Source organism: Panthera onca, chromosome B3 (genome assembly GCF_046562875.1).
Source record: "Panthera onca isolate mPanOnc1 chromosome B3, mPanOnc1 haplotype 2, whole genome shotgun sequence".
Taxonomy (NCBI): Eukaryota; Metazoa; Chordata; class Mammalia; order Carnivora; family Felidae; genus Panthera; species Panthera onca.
Window position 1 is genome coordinate 146,405,639 of NC_138344.1, and position 22,019 is coordinate 146,427,657.

Sequence of the window (22,019 nt, forward strand, 5' to 3'; positions counted from 1 at the left end):
TGTGGTCTTGGCTGCACAGGGAGTGCATGTGGGACACCTCTAACGGTTCAGCTGTTGTGCCTCAGGAAATCTGTAATTCACTCATGTTGAGGGACAGGAGTAAGCAATGGAAACATCTGTGTCTTTTGTGCATTTTAGTGCAGTTTTCCTATGACAACAGGTATCTAATTCAGAGAGTTAATAGGTAAGCACAGAATCCCGTGTCCAGAGAGGCTCCCTGGGGAAACTGCTGTGTGGACAGGAAGCCCCAGACCCTGACAGGAAACCTGCCTGTAACCTCCATCTGCACCTGCTCCTGGCAACACAAAGCAGAATTGTGCATAGTGTGCGCCCCCTGGTGGTGCTGATCCCCTCCTGCAGGGAGGTTTGTGTGTGGGCTCCCAGCGAGGTCCCCTCACCCAGTCTCTTGCACAGTAATATGTGGCCATATCTTCAGCCCTCAGGTTCATCTGCAGATACAGCGTATTCTTGGCGTTGTGTCTGGAGATGGTGAATCGGCCCTTCACCGAGTCTGCATAGCTTGTGCTCCTTCCATCATATCTAATATATGTGACCCACTGCAGCCCCTTTCCTGGAGCCTGGCGGACCCAGTTCATGTCGTAGCCACTGAAGGTGAATCCAGAGGCCACACAGGTGAGTCTCAGGGACCCCCCAGGCTTCACCAGGTCTCCCCCAGACTCCACCAGCTGCACGTCACACTGGACACCTGCAGACACAAGACATCTTGGTCAGGAAACTGTCACACATCCGCTGGTTCTCACTCATACCCACTCACATACTCAGTGTCTCTTGTTCACCATGAATTACCTTTTAAAAAGGCAACAAGGAAAACCAAGCCAAGCACATACTCCATGGTGAGGTGTCTGTGTTCTGTCCTGATCACAGAATGGGAACACCTGGGATGCCTGGAGCTGGGGCTCCTCTCCCAGCTGCACGGTCGGGCTGGGCTGGTTTTATCAGCACAGAGAAGGCCCTATTTGCATGTCCTCTTACATATATATCACACTGAAGACTTAGATTTGCTTCTTTAAAAGTGAATGGCAGGTTTAGGGATTCACTTCTAATCATCAGAGATGATGCAGAGATGCACTAATCATCAGAGAATTCCACCCCCGATCCACTGAGATATCACCTCACAACTGATAGCAAGGCTATTATAAAATAAGGCAAACACAACCAGAACATCTCAAGTGTTGCTGAGGATGTGGAGAACAGGCAATCCTAGAATTCACTTGATGGGAGTGCAACATAGTGTAGCTACTATGGAAAAGTGCGGTGAAATAACCCACTAAACTGTGTTCCTAATCTGCTCCCATACAGTTGACTTCATGTCCAGCTGAGTGTGAGGAAGTTCTGGGCCTCATGTTCTGTGGAGAGGCAGGTGCAGAGACAGGTGGATCCAGTGGATGATTCCTTAACTACTTAAGTAGAATGGACCCCTGGCTGACCGTTTTGTAAGACTTGACTCAGTGTGCCTCCCCACTGGTTGTCTCTGGCTTCCTGAACTGGATGGAGAAAAAAAGCAGTGAAGAGTAGAAACTACTCTTTTCTCTCACAGGAACGTGTATATACTGAGAATCCTTGAGAGAAAGTCGTGGAGTTGATGAAGATGCTGTGGGGTTTCAACAACCACAAGGTTCTTTACTCATGGTCTCTCTTCATGGGCATCAAAGGAAAACCTTAAGGAAAATAAAAGGAGAGAGGAGCTGCTCAAGTATATTAAATTTAGATCACTTGAATGAGTCAGTCTCCTCTGTTTGAAAATCACTTACATCTATTTTAAATGGTGGCCCGTGTACTTGTGAGGCACAGGTCTGTATATGAATTGATTTATCCCCGAGCTTGGTCTCTGTCAAGGTCGACACTACTATATGACTGTTCACTCTAAATGTTAGAAGACATCTGTGTTTGTAAATGGTTTAGGAAACAGTGTGTACTGTTTACTGGTCAGTATGAAGTTTGCAGGGCATGATGAGAAAGATGCTTCACAGGAAACCTGACCCTGAAACACTGGTTCTGGATATGAATTCTGAGATCTTGGGTGCCCCCTGGAGACCTGTGAACCTCCAGGTTCCCTACGTGGCTCCTGGTGTCCTGTGTGTTCCTGATGACCTGAGTGCCCCCAGGTGAACTGAGTGGCAGCTAGTGACCTCAATGCCCTATGGAGACCTGAGCATCCCCCTGGAGGTCTGAGTGCTCCATGCAGAACTGAGCGACCCTGGTGTCCTCAGCTCCCCCTGGTAACCTGAGCACCCCAGGAGATCTCACTTACCCCTGTTGTCCTGAATGCCCCCTCGTGACTTTTAGGTAACCTCAGGGCAAATCACAATTTTTGGGCCGATGTTCAGTTCTCAGAAGTCCTTTGTGGTGTTTGAGCCAGCTCTGTGGCTAGGCCTATCCTGTCCTGTTCACCCTTAGAGGCGGTTCTGATTGTGTTGCTGTTAATCCTGGGGGAACCTCCAAGGGGGTGGCCAGCACCTGCTTCATCCCTCTTCCTCTTGCCTAACAAACTGCCTAACTCTTGGACATGTGGCTCTTGTGGTCTGGACCCTAGTATGTGATATAGAATATATGATAGTATGTGAACCATCCACTGCATCCACTCTGCTGGGGTCGGTGGATCCAATTCCACCAGAAATTACTGGTTGAGATGGAGAACCCCAAGATGCTGCTAGTGAGGTGCAGAGTGTGCAAGGCACTCACCAGTTGGGCACAACCCCTGCAGCTGCACCTGGGACAGGACCCCTGGGGACAAGGAGACTCAGCCTGGGCCAGTCACCAGCAGTCACAACCATTCCCATCATCCCACATCTGACATCTGAAACCCTCACCTTTGGGACCTCTCAGCAGGCACAAGGAAGGCCCTGCAGTCTCTTCTGTTTCTCGAATACAGTTCTGCCTTCCTTAGGGACTTCAGCACTGTCTGAGGAGAGAGCGGTGTGGGCTCCCACACCCTGAGATTGAACTTTACTCTAGATCTTGAGAAGTTTGCCTGTGTGGGAGGGAGCATGTCCTGATAAGTGGGCAAAAATTGAGTCAGGCTCCCCTTGTCCTTCCAGGTCCACCTGTGGGCATCTCTTTGTCGATCCGCAGGCTTGTTGGTCCTCGGTCAAGACAACACTTGGTCTATGAATTGTGTTGGAGGCAGGTCAAGTGATCGCCTCACCTTTCTGATCAGATAGTGAACAAATGAGTGGACCACAATTCACTATATTCTATCTGTCCGAAAGATATTTGAAGGGATCCATACTTTCTCCAGAAAACTTTCCAAATCAAGTCTTTAAATACATTCAATTTTATCAGTCATTCCACACATAACTGCATAGGAAAAATCTATATTGATGTCCAGTCTGGTGTAAATATAACAAGCAAAGGACACTTGTTCCCAGGATCATATTTCTTTTAGTTTCCACACTGATGTATTAACCTCACCTGACAACTACCTGCAGAGCTTGAGCACACCTGGAGACTTCTGATCTTGATGGTTCTCTGCTGAGGGGGTTTGCTTCCTCAGTCATCTGCAAAGTTTGGAAGCAGTGCAGACATCTTTAAGTGCACAGACACCAAGACATGGACACCTTTCTGTCACCTGCAGATATGATTCCCATGCATGGCTGTTGTCTCCATCTCCTGAGAAATCCCCATCCAACACAAGGGGCTGTTAACTCAGGGAGGAGGCACAGATGTCACAGAAAAGTGGGGGACTCTTCACTGATATGGACATAGACCATCAGTATCTGAGGTAAGAAGTTAATGGCACTAAAACAACCACATTAATGAAAATGGATTGGCTGACCTGGACATCATTGGAATCTAAAAATCCGGAGCCTAAAGAAATTGTAGAAAATGTGTTCATAGTCCTGAAGGCATGTGCCAAGAGGATAAATGCTGAGTTAGCTGAATAGACCTCAAATAGAGATCAGAATGCTAGATAGTAAATAGATAAGAGGATAGGTGATGGATGATAGAGGGTAGATAGATGATAGATAGATAGATAATTTTATGTTATATTAAAGTCATTATAGAGGATTCACATCATTATGAATGTATTATAATGAAATTATCCACTATTGGCAATATTTTTTAAAAGACCATAATTTCATACGGAAAAGAATATTTGACACCAACTTGAGATATACAAAAGAAATAATTATGACTTCAATTTTTTTTGAATACAGCTTCCACATGGGGTAGCACATGCCTGCTTGTAGATTCCTCCTCCCTCTGGGCCTTTGGCTTCCATTCCCATTTGTTCCTAGGGTCTCCCTTCCCAGGATGTCCTGAGCTCTGGGATGTGCAGGGACAAGAGCTCTGTCCTGGATCTGGACCATCGTCCCTCTGGCCTAACATTTACAGCTCCTTCCAGGCCCTTGCTCAACCACCAGGCTTCTGCCCACCAGGCTCCATCCCTGCATCCACCACCTGCCAGCCTCCTTCTGGACTCTTCCATTCATTTCCTGTGGATTTAACAACAGTTTATTAGGTTGGCAGGTCTCCTAATAATAATTCGCATTGAGGAAAGAACTGTATAGGTAAAACATGACAGACTCTCTCCATAATAGCCTTGAGTTCATTCCCATGATGTTATTATTTTGCACCCCATCTCAGCCCCTTGACCCCACAGTCTTGCCTTAGAAACTGTCACTTTCATGAACGGAACTAAATCTGTCCCCCCTACACACCTGGTCCATCCTATCTATCTACTCTATATGGTCATCAGACAACCACCAAGCTGAGAAGGAACACAATACAGAGTGTGAAGACATAAGTATTTATAGAAATAATTTTATAAAATTTTATCTAATAATCAAAGTAATGAGATATTAACAGAAGTAACTTAAATATGGTAAATGACCATGTTTATTATAAGATTCTATGAGTTTAGATGAACATAATCAAGTTACAGGACAACCGAGTAACCACAGGTCAAAGAAATGTATCCTTCTCAGGTCTATCCAAACCCTTTCCTTTGCACACCAATCAGTTTCCTATCTCTCCCTTTCTCTCTGGGCCTTGCATGTTCTCTGTCTCAAAAATAAATAAACATTACAAAATAAAGATACGTACAGGTCAGTGATATTTAAGGGAGAACCCAGAAGTAATCCCCTTCATCTTTAGTCAACTGAATTTTGACAAGAGCAGACAACATGACATTGGGGAGCAAATGGTCTTTTTAATAAATGGTGCTAGACAGCTGGCTATCCATGTGCAGAGGAATGAAATTGCGTCCATATCTCACACCATATACAAACATCAAATCAAAATGGATCAACAGTTTAAATGTAAAATTATGACCTCTGGAAGCAATATATCGAGATAAATCTTCATGACCATTGGGTTTAGCAATGCTGTTAGAGATGACACCAAAGCACAAGCAAGGAAAGAAAAGTAGATAAATTTAGTTTTCTCAACATTAGAAACCTTTGTACACCAGAAGATGCTATCCCCAAAGTGAAAAGCCAAAGCCTAATGGAAGACAATATTTGCACAGTATTTGTCTGGTAAGAGCCTGTTATGCAGAATGTATAAAGAGTTTTTACAACTCATCAACAAAAACACAACCCAATTTTTAATATGGACAAAGGATTTGGACATATCTTTCCCCAGTGCAATCATACAAATGGTGAATACCACTTGAAAAGATATTAAACATCAATAGTCCTTATGGAAATGGAGATTTAAACCACAGTGAGATACCCTTTTACACGCACTAAAAATGCTCTAATCAATACAACTATAAAATAACAAATGTTGGTAAAGATGTTGAGAAATTGGAACCCTTCAACCTTGCTTGTGGAAATGTAAAATGGTGGAGACTGTGTAAAAGAGTTTGGCAATTCCCCCCCCCCCAAAAAAAAGATAAAAACATAGAATTACCATATGGCCCAACAATACAACTCCTAGATGTATATCTCGAAGAATTGAAAACAGTTGTTTAAACAAAGTGCATGTGCACATACATAGCAGTACTGTTCACAATACCCACATTGCAGAAACTATGCAAATGCCTATTGGTGTGTGAATGGATAAACAACCTGGGGCAGACCCTTAAACAGGAATATTATTCTGTCATACAAAGAAATAAAGTAAAATGTTGTGGCTGTAGAGAATACTGGTTTCTCAGAAAGCTATCACAGAACTCCACATCTGCACTTACATCTGGAAATTTAAAGCAAAGCCTTGAGCAGGTATTCATGTTCCCGTATTCATAGCAGCTTCTTCACAACAGCCAAAAGATGGAAGCAACCCAAGTAACTATTCACAGGTGAGTAAATAAACAAAATGTAGTATATACACAATGGAATATAATTCAGCCTTCAAAAGGAAGAGAGTTCTGACACACACTAGCACACCGACTGAACTTGGCAGTCATTATGCTGAGTGAAATGAGCCAGTGACAGAAGGAAAATACACTATGTTTCCACTTAAGTGACGTGTCCAGAAAAGTCATACTCAGAGACACCAAGTAGAATATGGCTGTAGGGGCCGAGGGGAAAGGGGAATTGGGATTTAGGGTTTAATAGATACAGAGTTTCCCTAGGGGAACATGACAACGTTCTGGAGATGGATGTACAACAGTGTGAATGCAGTTAATGCCAGACAACTGTATGCTTAAAGTGACTTACGTGGTAAGTGTTATGTTACATACATTTAATCAGAATTTAAAAAGGAAGGACTGATACACATCACAACATGGTGAATGCAGAAAACATCCTCAGTGACAGAAGCCATCCAGAAAAGGCCACTCAGGAACCATCTTGCTCCATTTTTTTTTTTTTAACATTTATTATTTATTGTTGAAAAAGAGAGACAGAGACAGGTCATGATAGGGGGAGGGGTTAGCAAGAGGGAGACACAGAATCTCAAGCAATCTGTAGGCTCTGAGCTGTTAGCACACAGCCAGAAGCAGGTGCTCGAACCCATCAACTTCAAGATCACGACCTGATGTGAACTCGGCGTTTAGCAGACTGAGACCCCAGGAGCCCCAGGAACCACCTTGCTCTTTAAATCCCCCCAGGTTACACAGATAGGGGAAAGTCTCAGGAGCACTTCCCCAAAAGAACCCAGATCAGATTGGGAAAAGACATTTCACAGTGGGGCAGGTGGGGACACTTGAAGTGGGCCTGTGGTCAGGGGTCTAATGTGGAAACGCAGGGATTTCCTCATTTGGGGTTCTGTGGTGGTTTCTCTGGAGGGTGTCCCTGTTTGGGGTAAAACGCACCAAAGTATCTCGTGTGAAGTGGCAAACGCGGCAAAGAAACGAGCGTCCAGGTAAAGCGTATTTGCGCTGCCGTGACACGTGCACTGCACGTCTGAAATCACAGAGTAAGGTACTCCTGCAAACAACAGTGTCAGCCCCACACGATAGAAGCAAGAGAGGGGTCAAACGCTGTGACGTAGGCCCACGCCCAGACCCAGCTCACCCAGGCGGAGAGGCCACGGGCCCTGCAGGAGGCAGCACGTGAGCCAGAGGCAGGTGGGAGGGTTCTTTTTTATTTTTTTATTTTTTTTTTTTTTATTTTTTAATATATGAAATTTACTGTCAAATTGGTTTCCATACAACACCCAGTGCTCATCCCAAAAGGTGCCCTCCTCAATACCCATCACCCACCCTGCCCTCCCTCCCACCCCCCATCAACCCTCAGTTTGTTCTCAGTTTTTAACAGTCTCTTATGCTTTGGCTCTCTCACGTGGGAGGGTTCTATTGGTGGCCACGTGTCTTGGGTGCAGCGGAAGCAGTGGGATTTGGAATTCAGATTTTCCACAAGACGCCACTAAGAAGCTGTTAGAACTGCGAAAACCAATAAAGGGACATCTCCCGGAAGTGGACTCGGGAGGCGGGGAGGGGAGGCTGGAAGGCGGAGCCCACCACCCAGGTCAGGCTGGGGAACAACCCACCGCTACAGACCCAAGATTAGAACCCTCCGCGGAGAGAACCCCCCGGCTCAGGCCCCACCAGGGGAAGCTGTGCCCTGCGGCCCCTACAGGAAACCCACCGCGCCTGCAGCTGGGCCCGGGAGGCGCCTGCTTGCCCTGCAGCCCTGCTATCCTCCTGCGGACTTCGCCTCAAAACCAGGCTCCCAACTTCCTCTTCTCCGCGAAACAGCGTTCCTCTCGTGTGCTCCCCGCTCGGCCGCGGTTTTGCCACAGCTTGCTGGGCCCGGATGGCAATTCTCCGCTACTCCTGAAGAAACCCACTTTGGCTGGTAACATAACTGGCGGCGTTATTTCCAAGGGCAACGGAAGGAGCAACGAGGACACTCGCAGGATAGGAGAGCAGCACACACACACCACGTGCACGTCTGCACGCTCCTGACGACCCGTCGGAAAGAGAAAGGAAGAGAAGGTGCCATTTGCAACCGCGGCGGAAGGAACGACGTGCCCCAGAGGAAATCTCAGCAAGGAGGTGGCAGGCCTGCTGTCCCAGGACAGGGCACTGGGGACAGAAACGCAGGAAGACGCACGGGGGCGGAGAGCTGCTCTGTGCTCCTGGCCGCGGAGGAACCGCCCCTGTGAGCACGTCTGTCCTGCCCGGAGCCATCTGCAGCTCCGGGGTGTCGCCCAGAAGTCCCCACGGCGCCGTCGCAGACTCGCAGACTCGGGAGGGACACCCCGCCCCGCGCGGAGGCCGAAGGGACCCGCGAGGCCAGAGCGGCGGGAGTGCGAGCTCCGCCAGGGGAGCCCGCTCCTGGACCGCGAACCGCATGAGGCAGCGGCGGGAACCGAGTGGGCGCGGAGCAGGAAGACGGCCGCGCGGCCCCGCCGCCCGGCGCCGGTGAGGTAAGCCCCGCGGGGGACACAGTGTCACCGCGCACGAAACCGCGCAGGGTCCTTTCCCCCCAGGGTCTGGCGAACAGCGCCCCCCTCAGCCTCCAGGTTCCGGAAGCTCCTCTTCCCGGGGCCTGGCTTTCTCCTCGCCTGCTCCTCCCTTGGCGGGAGCTGAGGAGACCGGGTTGTTGTCAGTGTGGACGCGGGGCCACGTCCCTCTGAATCCTCCACAGCGGGTCCTGACGAAACCGGGTTCTTGTCGGTGTGGACACGGGCCCTCATCCTCCCGAAGTCTCCACAGAAGGTCCTGTGGAGACCGGGTCCTTGTCAGTGTGGACGCGGGGCCACGTCCCCCTGAATGCTCCACAGTGGGCCCTAGGAGACCGGGTTCTTGTCAGTGTGGACGCGGGGCCACGTCCCCCTGAATCCTCCACAGCGGGTCCTGAAGAAACCGGGTTCTTGTCGGTGTGGACACAGGCCCTCATCCCCCCCCCCCCCCCGAAGTCTCCACAGAAGGTCCTGTGGAGACCGGGTTCTTGTCAGTGTGGACGCGGGGCCATGTACCTCTGAATCCGCCACTGCGGGTCCTGAGGAGACCCGGTTCTTCTCAGTGTGGACGTGGGCACTCATCCACCCGATGTCTCCACAGCGGCTCGTGAGGACACCGGGTTCTTGTCTGTGTGGACGCAGGGCCACGTCCCCCTGAATCCTCCACAGTGGGTCCTGACGACACCGGGTTCTTGTCGGGGTGGGCACGGGCCCTTGTCTCCCCGAAGTCTCCCCAGCTGGTCCTGAAATGCTGGGTTCTTGTCGGTGTGGACACGGGCCCTCATCCCCCCGAAGTCTCCACAGAAGGTCCTGTGGAGACCGGGTTCTTGTCAGTGTGGACGCGGGGCCACGTCCCCCTGAATCCTCCACAGTGGGCCCTAGGAGACCGGGTTCTTGTCAGTGTGGACGCGGGGCCACGTCCCCCTGAATCCTCCACAGTGGGCCCTACGAGACCGGGTTCTTGTCAGTGTGGACGCGGGGTCACGTCCCCCAGTGTGAACGCAGGGCCACGTCCCTCTGAATCCTCCACAGTGGGCCCTGGGAGACCGGGTTCTTGTCAGTGTGGACGCAGGGCCACGTCCCCCTGAATCCTCCACAGTGGGCCCTAGGAGACCGGGTGCTTGTCAGTGTGGACGCGGGGTCACGTCCCCCAGTGTTGACGCGGGGCCACGTCCCCCTGAATCCTCCACAGCGTGTCCTGACGAAACCGGGTTCTTGTCGGTGTGGACACGGGCCCTCATCCCCCCGAAGTCTCCACAGAAGGTCCTGTGGAGACCGGGTCCTTGTCAGTGTGGACGCGGGGCCACGTCCCCCTGAATGCTCCACAGTGGGTCCTGTGGAGACTGGGTTCTTGTCAGTGTGGACGCGGGGCCACGTCCCCCTGAATCCTCCACAGCGGTTCCTGACGAAACCGGGTTCTTGTCGGTGTGGACACGGGCCCTCATCCCCCCGAAGTATCCACAGAAGGTCCTGAGGAGACCGGATTCTTGTCAGTGTGGATGCAGGGCCACGTCCCCCAGTGTGGACGCAGGGGCACGTCCCCCTGAATCCTCCACAGCGGGTCCTGACGACACCGGGTTCTTGTCGGGGTGGACACGGGCCCTCGTCCCCCCGAAGTCTCCACAGAAGGTCATTTGGAGACCGGGTTCTTGTCAGTGCGGATGCCGGGCCACGTCCCCCTGAATGCTCCACAGTGGGTCCTGAGGAGACTGGGTCCTTGTCAGTGTGGACACGGGGCCATGTACCTCAGAATCCGCCACTGCGGGTCCTGAGGAGACCGGGTTCTTGTCAGTGTGGACGCAGGGTCACGTCCCCCAGTGTGGATGCAGGGCCACGTCCCTCTGAATCCTCCACAGTGGGCCCTAGGAGACCGGGTTCTTGTCAGTGTGGACGCGGGGCCACGTCCCCCAGTGTGGACACAGGGCCACGTCCCCCTGAATCCTCCACAACAGGTCCTGAAGAAACCGGGTTCTTGTCGGTGTGGACACGGGCCCTCATCCCCCCCCGAAGTCTCCAGAGAAGGTCCTGTGGAGACCGGGTTCTTGTCAGTGTGGACGCGGGGCCATGTACCTCTGAATCCGCCACCGCGGGTCCTGAGGAGACCGGGTTCTTCCTAGTGTGGACGTGGGCACTCATCCATCCGATGTCTCCACAGCGGGTCGTGAGGACACTGGGTTCTTGTCTGTGTGGACGCAGGGCCACGTCCCCCTGAATCCTCCACAGTGGGTCCTGACGACACGGTGTTCTTGTCGGGGTGGGCACGGGCCCTCGTCACCCCGAAGTATCCACAGCGGGTCCTGAGGAGACCGGGTTCTTGTCAGTGTGGATGCAGGGCCACGTCCCCCAGTGTGGACGCAGGGCCACGTCCCCCTGAATCCTCCACAGTGGGTCCTGAGGAGACCGGGTTCTTGTCTGTGTGGACGCAAGCCCAGGTCCTCCCGAATCCTCCACAGCGGTTCCTGACGAAACCGGGTTCTTGTCAGTGTGGACGCAGGGCCACGTCCCCAGTGTGGAGGCAGGGCCACGTCCCACTGAATCCTCCACAGCGGGTCCTGACGAAACCGGGTTCTTGTCGGTGTGGACACGGGCCCTCATCCCCCCGAAGTCTCCACAGCGGGTCGTGAGGACACCGGGTTCTTGTCTGTGTGGACGTGGGGCCACATCCCCCTGAATCCTCCCCAGCGGGTCCTGAGGAGATCGGGTTCTTGTCCGTGTGGACACAGGTCCAGGTCCTTCCGAATCCTCCACAGCGGGTCCTGAAAAGCCGGATTCTTGTTGGTGTGGACACGGGACCTTGTCCGCCCAAAGTCTTCACAACGGATCCTGAGGAGACCAGGTTCTTGTCGGTTCGGACGTGGGCCCTAGTCCACCCCAAGACTCCACAGCGGGTCCTGTAGAGACTGGGTTCTTGTCGGTTTGGACCTGGGACTTCGTCCTCCGAATCCCCCACAGCGGGTCCGGATGAAGCCGGTTCTTGTCAGTATGGACACAGGCCCTAGTCCTCCCGAATCCTCCGCAGGGGGTCCTGTGGAGACCAGGTACTTCTGGGTTTGGACGTGGGCCCTAGTCCTCTTGAATCCTTCACAGCGGGTTCTGACGAAACCAGTTCTGGTCGGCGTGGACGCGGGCGCTCCTCCACCGGAAGTCTTCACAGTGGGTCCTGAGATCAGGTTCTTGTCACGTGGACAGGAACCTATGTCGTCCTCTTCCCCCACTGTGCATGTAATGGCACAGACTTAAGGTCAGAGTGGTCCTTCATGAAGAACTCCTTAGATTGTGTTGTCAAGGGTCTCTACTCCAGGTTGGAAATGGTCAAGGATCTGGGCACATGACACAAGGCAAAAACAAAGAACAAAAACCCCACACTCTTTGAATTGTCCCCATTGTATCTTAGAGGTGGATGGCGTCACCTGGGCTTGACCTCTCCCAGTGGGCCTGTGCTGCCATGCCATAAAAATCCAAGTCCCAGGAATCAGAGCTTCTTTCTTCCTACCTCTGTGGGCTCTGGGGGCTTGGGGAGCGTCTTCCTCAGAGCCTTCCCCCTTTTTTTTTTTGCCTGTGTCTCCTGCCCTGTGCCTTGGTGTGCTTGTCATGGTCTTTTGATAGAGTGAAAAGTCTGGAGGCTCCTCTAGGGTGTCTCTGTAAACAGGCTGTGGATACTTTGAGTTTTTCAGTGAATGATGACTTTGGCGGTCTTGGAACAATCCAGCCAGCTGCAGCATGTCAAGCGTTGTAAGGAACAGCTCGGAGGCAATGACGAAGACCCACAAAAGCCAATCAGTGTCCTTGTCTCCCTCCCTTTGGACAAATGATTCTAGGAAGCCTTGCATTTCCATGATGGTATAGTGCCTGTCATCATTTCTGTCTCTCACGCTGGTCCTTGGACATGTAGGTGTAGTGGATCGTGACAGGGAAAATCTGGGATAGAAGTTATTTCTTTCCAGAGTCGTGTTCTGTGGCCTCCCACACTGAGGTGTCCCACTCAACACCTGACAGGTGGGGAGCCATTGGTGACAGCAGCTAGGATTGCAGCCACTAGGGGGAGCTTGCCTTGGCCAAGTCATCCACCCTGGGTGCCATGATGCTCCTTGTAGATTTGCCTCCATCACTAGCTAGGGCTGGCTAATCAAGCACACCACCACGGTGCTGGCCGCAACACAGTGGACCAAGCAGCTGGCGTCTTCTTCAACACTAATCTAGGAACACTGTTCTCGGTGTCCACCTCCTTTGGACATGAATAGGAAATACACACCCCTGCACCCAGACTGGTGCCTGCTTGTTGGTCTCTGCAGGGAGTCTGACCTTTTATGGCACTGATAATTTAGGGTGAGGGTTTCTGGCAACACCTGGCATAAGCCCAAATCAAAGCTACAGACCACCAGCAAGCACCAGCTCCTTCCCACAGCAGCTGAGACGTGAGGGTGAGGAATGAGTGAGCCATTCTTAGGTCTAAGGCATTGTAGGGGGGCATCAGCTAGGCTCCCAATACCATCCGTGGGGATAAATGTATTGTGGGACTCAGCTTCTGGACTGAATTAAGAACATGTAGACTGTGACCTGCTGAAGGAAGTGGCAACAGGAAGTCACAGTGGGTGACAGGCCGGTCCCTAGGCATCTGAGCTCTCACTTGGGGTACATGAGATGTCGGGCCCCTTGTGACTGAAGGTGGGGTTTCAGTACACCCCCAACAAAGGAAATGGAAGCACAGGATTTATGGATTACAGAGCCCAGAACAAGAGGGCACAAGGACCCAGGGAAGGGCAGGCCTCCATCCCACATTCGCAATGATCAGGACATAGAAAACAGGGTAGCAAGTACAGGATTTCTTGGGAGCGGATGGGGCTGAATTCGCTAACTTTCACAGGCTCACCTCTGTGTTATTCTAGAAGGTGCTTGGGAAACCAAAGTGAGAACCCTAGGCAGATTCTTATCTACGGTTAAACTCACTGAAAAGTAGGCAAGAGAAAGAGAGCAGGGATTCACATTTACCAGTCTCCCTCTGGATGCCAGAGTCATCCATAGACACTTGTGCCTACCTTTCTGATTGATGTATGGGGTGCTCCTTTCAGCCTCATGGTCTCAGTCTCCCACATTTGGGAATTTGCTCTCCAGCGAGGCACAGCTTGCACTAGTGGAACCTAATGCCAGTACCCTTCCCTCACAGCCCGCAGACACCCCCGTGTGGGACAGGCAGTATGGGTGGGTGGTAGCCCTCCATTATCCTGAGCCCATATGGGACTGGGGTAAGACAAATTACCTGGAGAATGAGAAACTTTTCAGTCCACAACAGCGTAGTTTTGGAGAAAACTCATGAAGTTGCCAATGAAGGAGCTTGTGTCAACTTCTCTTAATTCTGGAACCAGACACTTCTGCTCAAGACACAGCTCTGACTCAGGTCCTCTTCCGAGAAACTAAGGCTCAGTTTGGGTTCTTACAGGCCTAAAAACTACATAAAAGCCACAAGCATGCAGTTTTCAAGTTTTATTTCAGAGTGCTGGTCGGTGACCCATGAGAGACCTGGTGTCAGAGCTGTGATGTGCCTGAGGACCCCTGTGTCTCCCGCAGACCCTTGGAAACGTGGATGTCAGCTGTGCCGCCTCAATACTGTATTTTTACAGATGCACCAGATGCATTGTGTATAGTTGTTCAGGGGTCTGGAGGCTAAATTATGGATTGTCTTCTCCAAAAATCTCTTCCTTAACTTTCTCTGTGTTTATAGTTCTGACATTTCCAGAAACAACAAAGAGGAATGCAGCTATTATGGCATAAATGTGACCAAAACCCACTCTGAGATATACCATGGATTCATGACTTTGCCTGACTGGCTGAATTCTTCTTGGAGGGGTCCACAACCTGTGCTCGCACCAGTGCCTTGTCCGTGCACCATGGAGGATCCCAGCCTGTGTGGCAGTGGCAGTTCCTGTTATGGTTGCACATCCCTCTGTGACTGCATTTCTCTGGGATACAGTCATAATTCAGCTGAGCCCCACTGCCAGTGCAGTAGGTATCCTGACAGAACTTTCCAGAAGCACAGGAAGTACCAGTTCTCACATGAGGAATCTGGGTTGTTCCTGTGCTACGATGTGAATCCAGCCCCAAACATCTGAACCCTGGATCTCAGACAGATGGAATCCAACATGCCCTTGCAGTTGAGGGAGATGTGTGACATTCCTACACTGCAGCCTTCCACACGGCACACCTGTATGGGAACAGGTTCAGCATTGAATTCCCCGGGGTCTTCTGCAGTGTCCATGTCGGCTGCCTTTGTGATTTATGGTATAGCAGACATCTTCACCTTTCCCAGAATTTCTGCCAAAGATTTCTTGGCCGTGAATAGTGCTGTCAGTGCAGTTTCCATGATAGCAGCAGCCCTCTTCAGTGCACGCGGTTCCATCTTGCATATGGAAGTCACAGGGTACGCCAAGGTCACCCCATGGCAGAACTCTGGAAGATCACGTATATTTTGGATTGGTCTGCAGAGTCTCCTAGCAGCGGAGTTGGTGCAGTCTGTATAGCCTCTGCCTGTATTACATTTGCCCCCAGGGGTTAAGATACAATCACGCATACAGCCTAGATTGCTGTAGCACTGGTTGAATGAGCCGCAGTCACACTGCTTTCTTGGATCCACTATGTAGTTTCCATAATGATGGTGGGTCAGGCTTTTATTTAAATGCACCAGTTCAGTGTTGAACATGCACTTGCCTGTTCCACAATTCATTATGTGCTGCATATGAATGAACAGTTACTGAAAGCTTCCATTATACCAGTCAATTGGGTCCTAATGCAGTTGGACCTTTTTTGGCAAGCACATTCATCAGTGTCAATGCACAAGCCACAATTTCTTGCCATCTGATGTGTTGCTATGACAGACAAGAGTAAATAATGTCTGCCTAAATAACTCAGACTGATGGCATATAACCCACTGGTGGATGGCATATAGAATACACAACTGGAGTGCCATGAACCTCATGGGGCCCATCTCAAATCACATTAAGGGTGAATGTGTTTTAAGAAATCGAAAATACTTTGACTCATCCTACTGAAGAGACAAAAGGACTCTGATGCAACACATAATTGCCCGCGTGAGCTTGATGTCTCTCACTATAAATGACCATGAAACCAATAACTTACATCGATACCATGAAATATTGACTCAATTAAGCTAACTAGCCTTATTCGGAATTGGGCACTTTTTTCCACGTGGTTAACACACTATACATTGTTTTGAAACTGAGAGCAAGTCCTTTGAAAATTCCATGATGGGATGAACAGAACTTACTAGAGATCCTTGGGGCTGCACTGGCATTTCCTTGAGGAACAGGGGGTCCCCTGTCCTCCTTATATCCTAGGTTATAAGTAGGTCCCATTGCACAGATGTCTGCGACTATCTGAGAAACAAAGTGTTCAAACCATTGGAAATCACCGAGGGGTCTCATTTCATAGGCAAGTTAATCCAACTTCATGATATCTTCAAGGCTGCCATAGCCTGTGTCGATTGTGACCATGGAAAGAGGAATCTCCTCCAGGTAGCTGAGGTAGTAACAGTCTGGAGGCATGAAAGTGTAGTCAGGATGCTCCCTGAGCATCCTGAGTCATCATCAGCAGAGTCTGGACCAAAAGAGTTTCTTGTGCCGCATGTGCATAACATGTCTCTTGCCCCCAAAACGCAGGCTATAGGACAGCCAGCCAGGCATTTGAATGCCCTTGCTGTGGTGCGGCTCCTTCTTGGGAATTACCATCTCAGAGGAGATGTAGCACCATGAGGGATGCCCTTGAGAACCCTACACAGGAGCCAGCACTGCCCAGAGTGCAAAGAGCAAGAGGGGTGCCCTCAGGGTGACCTGGCCCTCTGCCAGCCTCATGCCCCTGCTCAGGGACATCTGCCAGTGAGAATGGATAAATGGAGGATCCTCAGCAAAACTAGGTCTAGACCATCAGAGAGAACAGAGGGCTGTGCCAGGTGGCCAGCACCCTGCACTTGGGGGCCACCTGTGGGGTTCGGCAACAGTCCCAGGGTGTGGCATTGGGTGACCCTGCACATCAGTTCGGCTGGGGTGGATGTGGGAGGGTCAGGTGGGCCATGGTCAAGAGTGGTCACATGGACATGGGTAGGGATTTGGACCCAGAGGCATGGCTGTAGTCAACACCTTCAATCTTTCCTGAAGCTACTTGCATATGGGCTATGCAGTTATAACACCCTGAACTTCTCTACCTATTCCATGTCCTTTGGTACTGCTGGGTCACTTTCTTTGGATGACTACTTTTCCTCATTACAGAGACCACTGCTTTTGCTTCCTTGTGATGTGGAGGTAAACATTGTCAATTTTACCTTTATGGGGGATGCAAAAAATCTCTTTGTAGTTTTGTGTGTCTTACTCTCCTTGGCTATTAGTTTGCAAGCCATTTGGTCCTTTTGGTTTTTGCTTTGAAGGTTCCTCTGAGTTCACTGAGGAAAACATTTGTCAGTATTCTGAGTGATGATTGGTGAACTACAAGGTTGTATTTTAGTATTTTCTTATGCCAGCTTGGGAGAACAGAAAGTACTCCTGACCATGTGTGAGCCCCAGGGGTTTTCTCCTCTAATCCCTTATGGGGGTTCTTTCCTGGCCTCTGGCAGTCTCCTCCCATGTAGTTTGGTTCCCTCTTCAGCTGGAGATGGAGGGGAGTTGAGGTTACTTTGGCAGCTTGCACCATGGAGTCTGCCCATGATCAAAAGATGGTTTTGACCATGGCACTCCCTTGCTTGAATAAGTACCCTCTACTGCTTTAAACGCCCTGGGTCAGGGAGAAACCTCAGAGTTGGTGTTTGGACAAGAGTTTGCCTTCTCCCCAGTGGCTGGCCTTCTGAATATAGCTCAAATTCTTTTGCCACCCAAACTCAAACTTTGAACATTGACCTTTCCAGCAACAGGCAGCTGAATTTGGGTTTTGATAACAATGAAATGGAGAGTGAAATGGCAGTTTCCAGGGCCTGGCAGGGAGGGTCAGTGAGGAGTAGATCTCAAGGGCTATGATTTTGTGTTATGCAAGATGATTAAGTTCTAGAGGGGTCTCCACATCATTACCCCTGTAATTAACAATACTGTAATGTATGGTTAAAATTTTGTGAAGAGTCTGGGTCTCATGTTCAGTGAGATCTTACCACAATATAAAAGTGGAAGACACGAGTTTTGCTTCTCACACAACAGTGTGCTGAACTGCATGGACACACTCTCTACTGATAATTTGAAAACAAGTTAAAAAAACTTATACGTTTTGGAAACTAACCCTGAGGACATGTCATTTACAGATATCTTCTTCCATTCTATAGGTTGTTTTTTTGTTTTGTTGATTGTTTCCTTCACTGTGCAGAAGCTTGCTATTTTGAGGTAGTCTCTCTCTATATATAATTTTCTTGTATTTTATTAATGTAAATTCAATCTGTTAACATACAGTGTAGTACTGATTTTAGGGGTAGAATTTAGAGAACCATCGCATACATATAACACCCAGTTCTCATTTCACCCAGTGCCCTCCTTAATGGCCACATGCCATTTAGCCCACCTCCCCCACTTCCCCTCAGTTTGTTCTCTGTATTTAAGAGTGTCTTCTGGTTTCCTCCCTCTCTGTTTTGATTTATTTTATTTTTCCTTTCTGTATGTTGTGTTTCTTATATTCCACTAATGTGTGAAATCATAGGATATTTGACTTTTTCTGACTGACTTGTTCCACTTAGCATAATACACTGTAGTTCCATCCACATTATTGTAATTGGCAAGATGTCATTCTTTTTGATGGCTAAGTAATATTGCATTGTATATATTTACCACCTCTTTATGCATTTATGTGTTGATGAGTATTTGGGCTGTTCCACAATTTGTTTTTTGTTGATAAGGCTGCCATAAAGATTGGGATGCACGTGCCCTTTCGAATCAGCCTTTTGGTATCCTTTGGATACCTTTGGTATCCTTGGATAAATGCAATTGCTTGATCACAGGATAGTTCCGTTTTTCATTTTTTGAGGAATCTGCACACTGTTTTCCAGAGTGGCTGCGCCAGTTTGCATTACCATCAACAGTGCGAAAGGGTTTCGCTTTCTCTGCATCCTTGCTGACATTTTGTGTTTTCTGAATTGTTAATTTTAGTCATTGTGACAGGTGTGAGTTGGTATCTCATTGTGGTTTTGCTTTATATTTCACTGATGAAGAGTGTTGTTGAGCATCTTTATTCGTGTCATTTTGCCATCTGGATGTCTTCTTTGGAAAAATATGTATTCATGTCTTCTGCCCATTTCTTCACTGGATTATTTGTTTTTTGAGCGTTGAGTTTGGTAAGTTCTTTGTAGATTTTGGATACTAACGCATTGTCTGAGATGTCATACAAATATCTCCCCCCATTTTGTCAGTTGCCTTTTAGTTTTGTTGATTTGTTCTTTGCTGTGCAGAAGCTTTTTATCTTGATGAGATCCCAATAGGTTATTTTTGCTATTGTTTCCCTTGCCTCTAGGGACATGTCTAGTAGGAACTTGTTCTGGCCAAGGTCAAAGAGGTTGGTGCCCGTGTCCTCCTCTAGGATTTTCATGGTTTCCTGTCTCACATTTAGGTCTTTCATTCAATTTGTATTTATTTTGGTGTGTACTGTAAGAAAGTGGTCCAGGTTCCTTACAAGTTCACGATGCTATCCAGTTTTCCCAACAGTAGTTGTTGAAGGGACTTTTTCCATTTGATAGTCTTTCCTGCTCTGTCAAAGATTAGTTGATCATATAGTGATGTGTCCATTTCAGGGTTTTCTAATATTTTCCATCAATCTATGTTTTTTTTTTTTGGTTTTTTTTTTTTTTTTTTTTTTTTTTTTTTTTTGCCAGTATCATCCTGTCTTGACGACTACCGCATTGTAATATAGCTTGATATCCAGAATTGTGATGCCTCCAGGTTTTTTTCTTTTTCAAGATCTTTGGTTATTTGGGATCTTTTGTGGTTCCATGATAATTTTAGAGTTATTTGTTCTAGCTCTGTGAAAAATGCTGGTATTATTTGACAGGAAATTGAATTATTTGCATTGAATGTCTAGCTAGGTTGCTTTGGATAGTATTGTCATTTAACAATGATTTTTCTTTTAATCCATGTGCATGGAATATTTTTCCATTTCTTTGTGTTTTCTTCAATTTCTTCCATAAATGTCCCAGACTTTTCAGAGTACAGATCTTTTACTTCTTTACTTAGGTTTATTTCTAGTATATTATGGTTTTTGGTGTAACTTTAAATGGGATTGATTCCTTGGTTTCTCTTTCTCCTGCTTCATTATTGGTGTATAGAAATGTAACAAATTTCTATATGTTGATTTTGTATGTTACAAATTTACAGGTTTATTGTACCAGTTCTAGTGGGGTTTTTTTTTGGTTGAGTCTTTCAGGTTTTCTATATATGGTATAAAATTCAACTCCAGAACTCAATAATCCTATTAAAAAATGGCCAGAAGACATGAATAAGCATTTTTCCAAATGTGACCTACAGATTGTCACTAAACACATGAAAAGATGGTCAACATCACTCCTCATCAGGGAAATATAAATCCAAACTACAATGAAATATCAACTCACACTGGTCAGAAAGGCTGAACTCAACAGCACAAGAAACAACAGGTGTTGGTGAGGATGCAGAGAAAGAGGATCCTTTTGGAGGTGCTGGTGGGAATGCACACTGGCACAGCCACTATGGAAAACAGCATGGAGGTTCCTTAGAAAGCTAAAAATACAACTACATTATGATAGAACAAATGCACTACTAGGTATTTAGCCAAAGGATACAAAAATACTAATTTAAGGGAATTGTACCTCTCTGTTTATAGCAGCTATGTCACAAACAGCCCAGCTATGGAAACAACCCAGCCGAAGTATGCATTGATTGATGAATGGGTATAGAATACGTGGTATATCTACATAACCCCGTCCACGCACACTGGAATATTTCTCAGCCGCAAAAGGAATGACATTAGCTATTGTTAAGGACAGGGATGGGCCTAGAGAGTATTATATTTACTGAAATAAGTCAGAGAAAGACAAATACATGATTTCATCCATATGTAGAATTTAAGAAACAACAAATGGGCAAAGGGACAAATAAGAGAGAAGAGGCAAACCAAGAAATAGGCGATTTTTCAATGTTCACTTATTTATTTAGAGAGAGAATGGGAGGTGGGGCAGAGGCAGATGGGAAGAGAATCCCAAGGAAACGTCGTGCTGTCAGTGCAGAAACCAAAGTGGGGCTCGGTCTCAGGAATGATGAGATCAAGACAATAGCCCAGATCAAGAGTCATGGGCCTAACCCATGGAACCACGTAAGCCCCACGAAACAGATACTTAACTATAGGGGAAAAACTGATGGTTACCCTGGGGAGGGTGTGTGGAGGGATGGGGAGGTAGTTGATGGGGATTAAGGGGAGCACTCGTAACGAACACTGGGTGCTGTATTGCAATGTTGAATCACTATATTTTACACCTGAAAGTAATAGTACATTGCATGTTAACTAACTGGAATTTGAAGAAAAACTCAAATAATGTATTTATAGTGCCTGCAAATGGCCATGTTGGCATACAGCCCATGAAGAAGCATTTATTGCAGAAAATATACTACCAGAAAGAATACCTAGACTATTTGAACTAAGGTATGTTCTTTTCCTTTCCCACCCCAGATCAGCAAGAAGAAACTCCAGTGCAAGTAACTGTGACTATAGGCATGTGCCCCTGAGCCTGGCTGCAACCTCCCCTCCAGACTGTTGTAGCCAATACACACGGTTCCCAGTGACCAGCTCCTGTTCAGAGGACTCTTTCCCAGAGGGACAGGATGTCAGTGACCCTAAGCTGTTTGCTGTTGAGGCCAAGCCCCAGCAGGTGCCTGAGATGTGGGACTCACTCATTGTTGGCAGCCCCACTCCCAGGAAGGAAGTTCTGCCCTGGGCACAGTCCACTCGGGATGCTGGGAACCTGATCACCCCAGACCTGACTTGTATGGCAGGAGTCTCATGCCACCAGGACAAGCAAGCCACAAGGCAGTGAAGCTGCCAGCCACCCCTAAACAGAGCCCTCAGTTTCTAAACTGTTTGGAATCCTGTTTGTCCCCGACACGCCCTGCAGCTGCAGACCTTTGCCCAGAGTATTGCCCAGAGTATTGCCCAGGAGATGGAGCAATCCTCTAAATCAAGGAGCAAATCTGTTCCTATAGAAC

At 48.4% G+C, this 22,019-nt stretch overlaps 1 pseudogene; it reads right to left on the reverse strand.

Moving 5' to 3' along the window:
- Nucleotides 1–14,291: 14,291 nt before the first annotated feature.
- On the reverse strand, nt 14,292–16,697 carry LOC145715539 (disintegrin and metalloproteinase domain-containing protein 21-like; annotated as a pseudogene).
- Nucleotides 16,698–22,019: the final 5,322 nt, after the last annotated feature.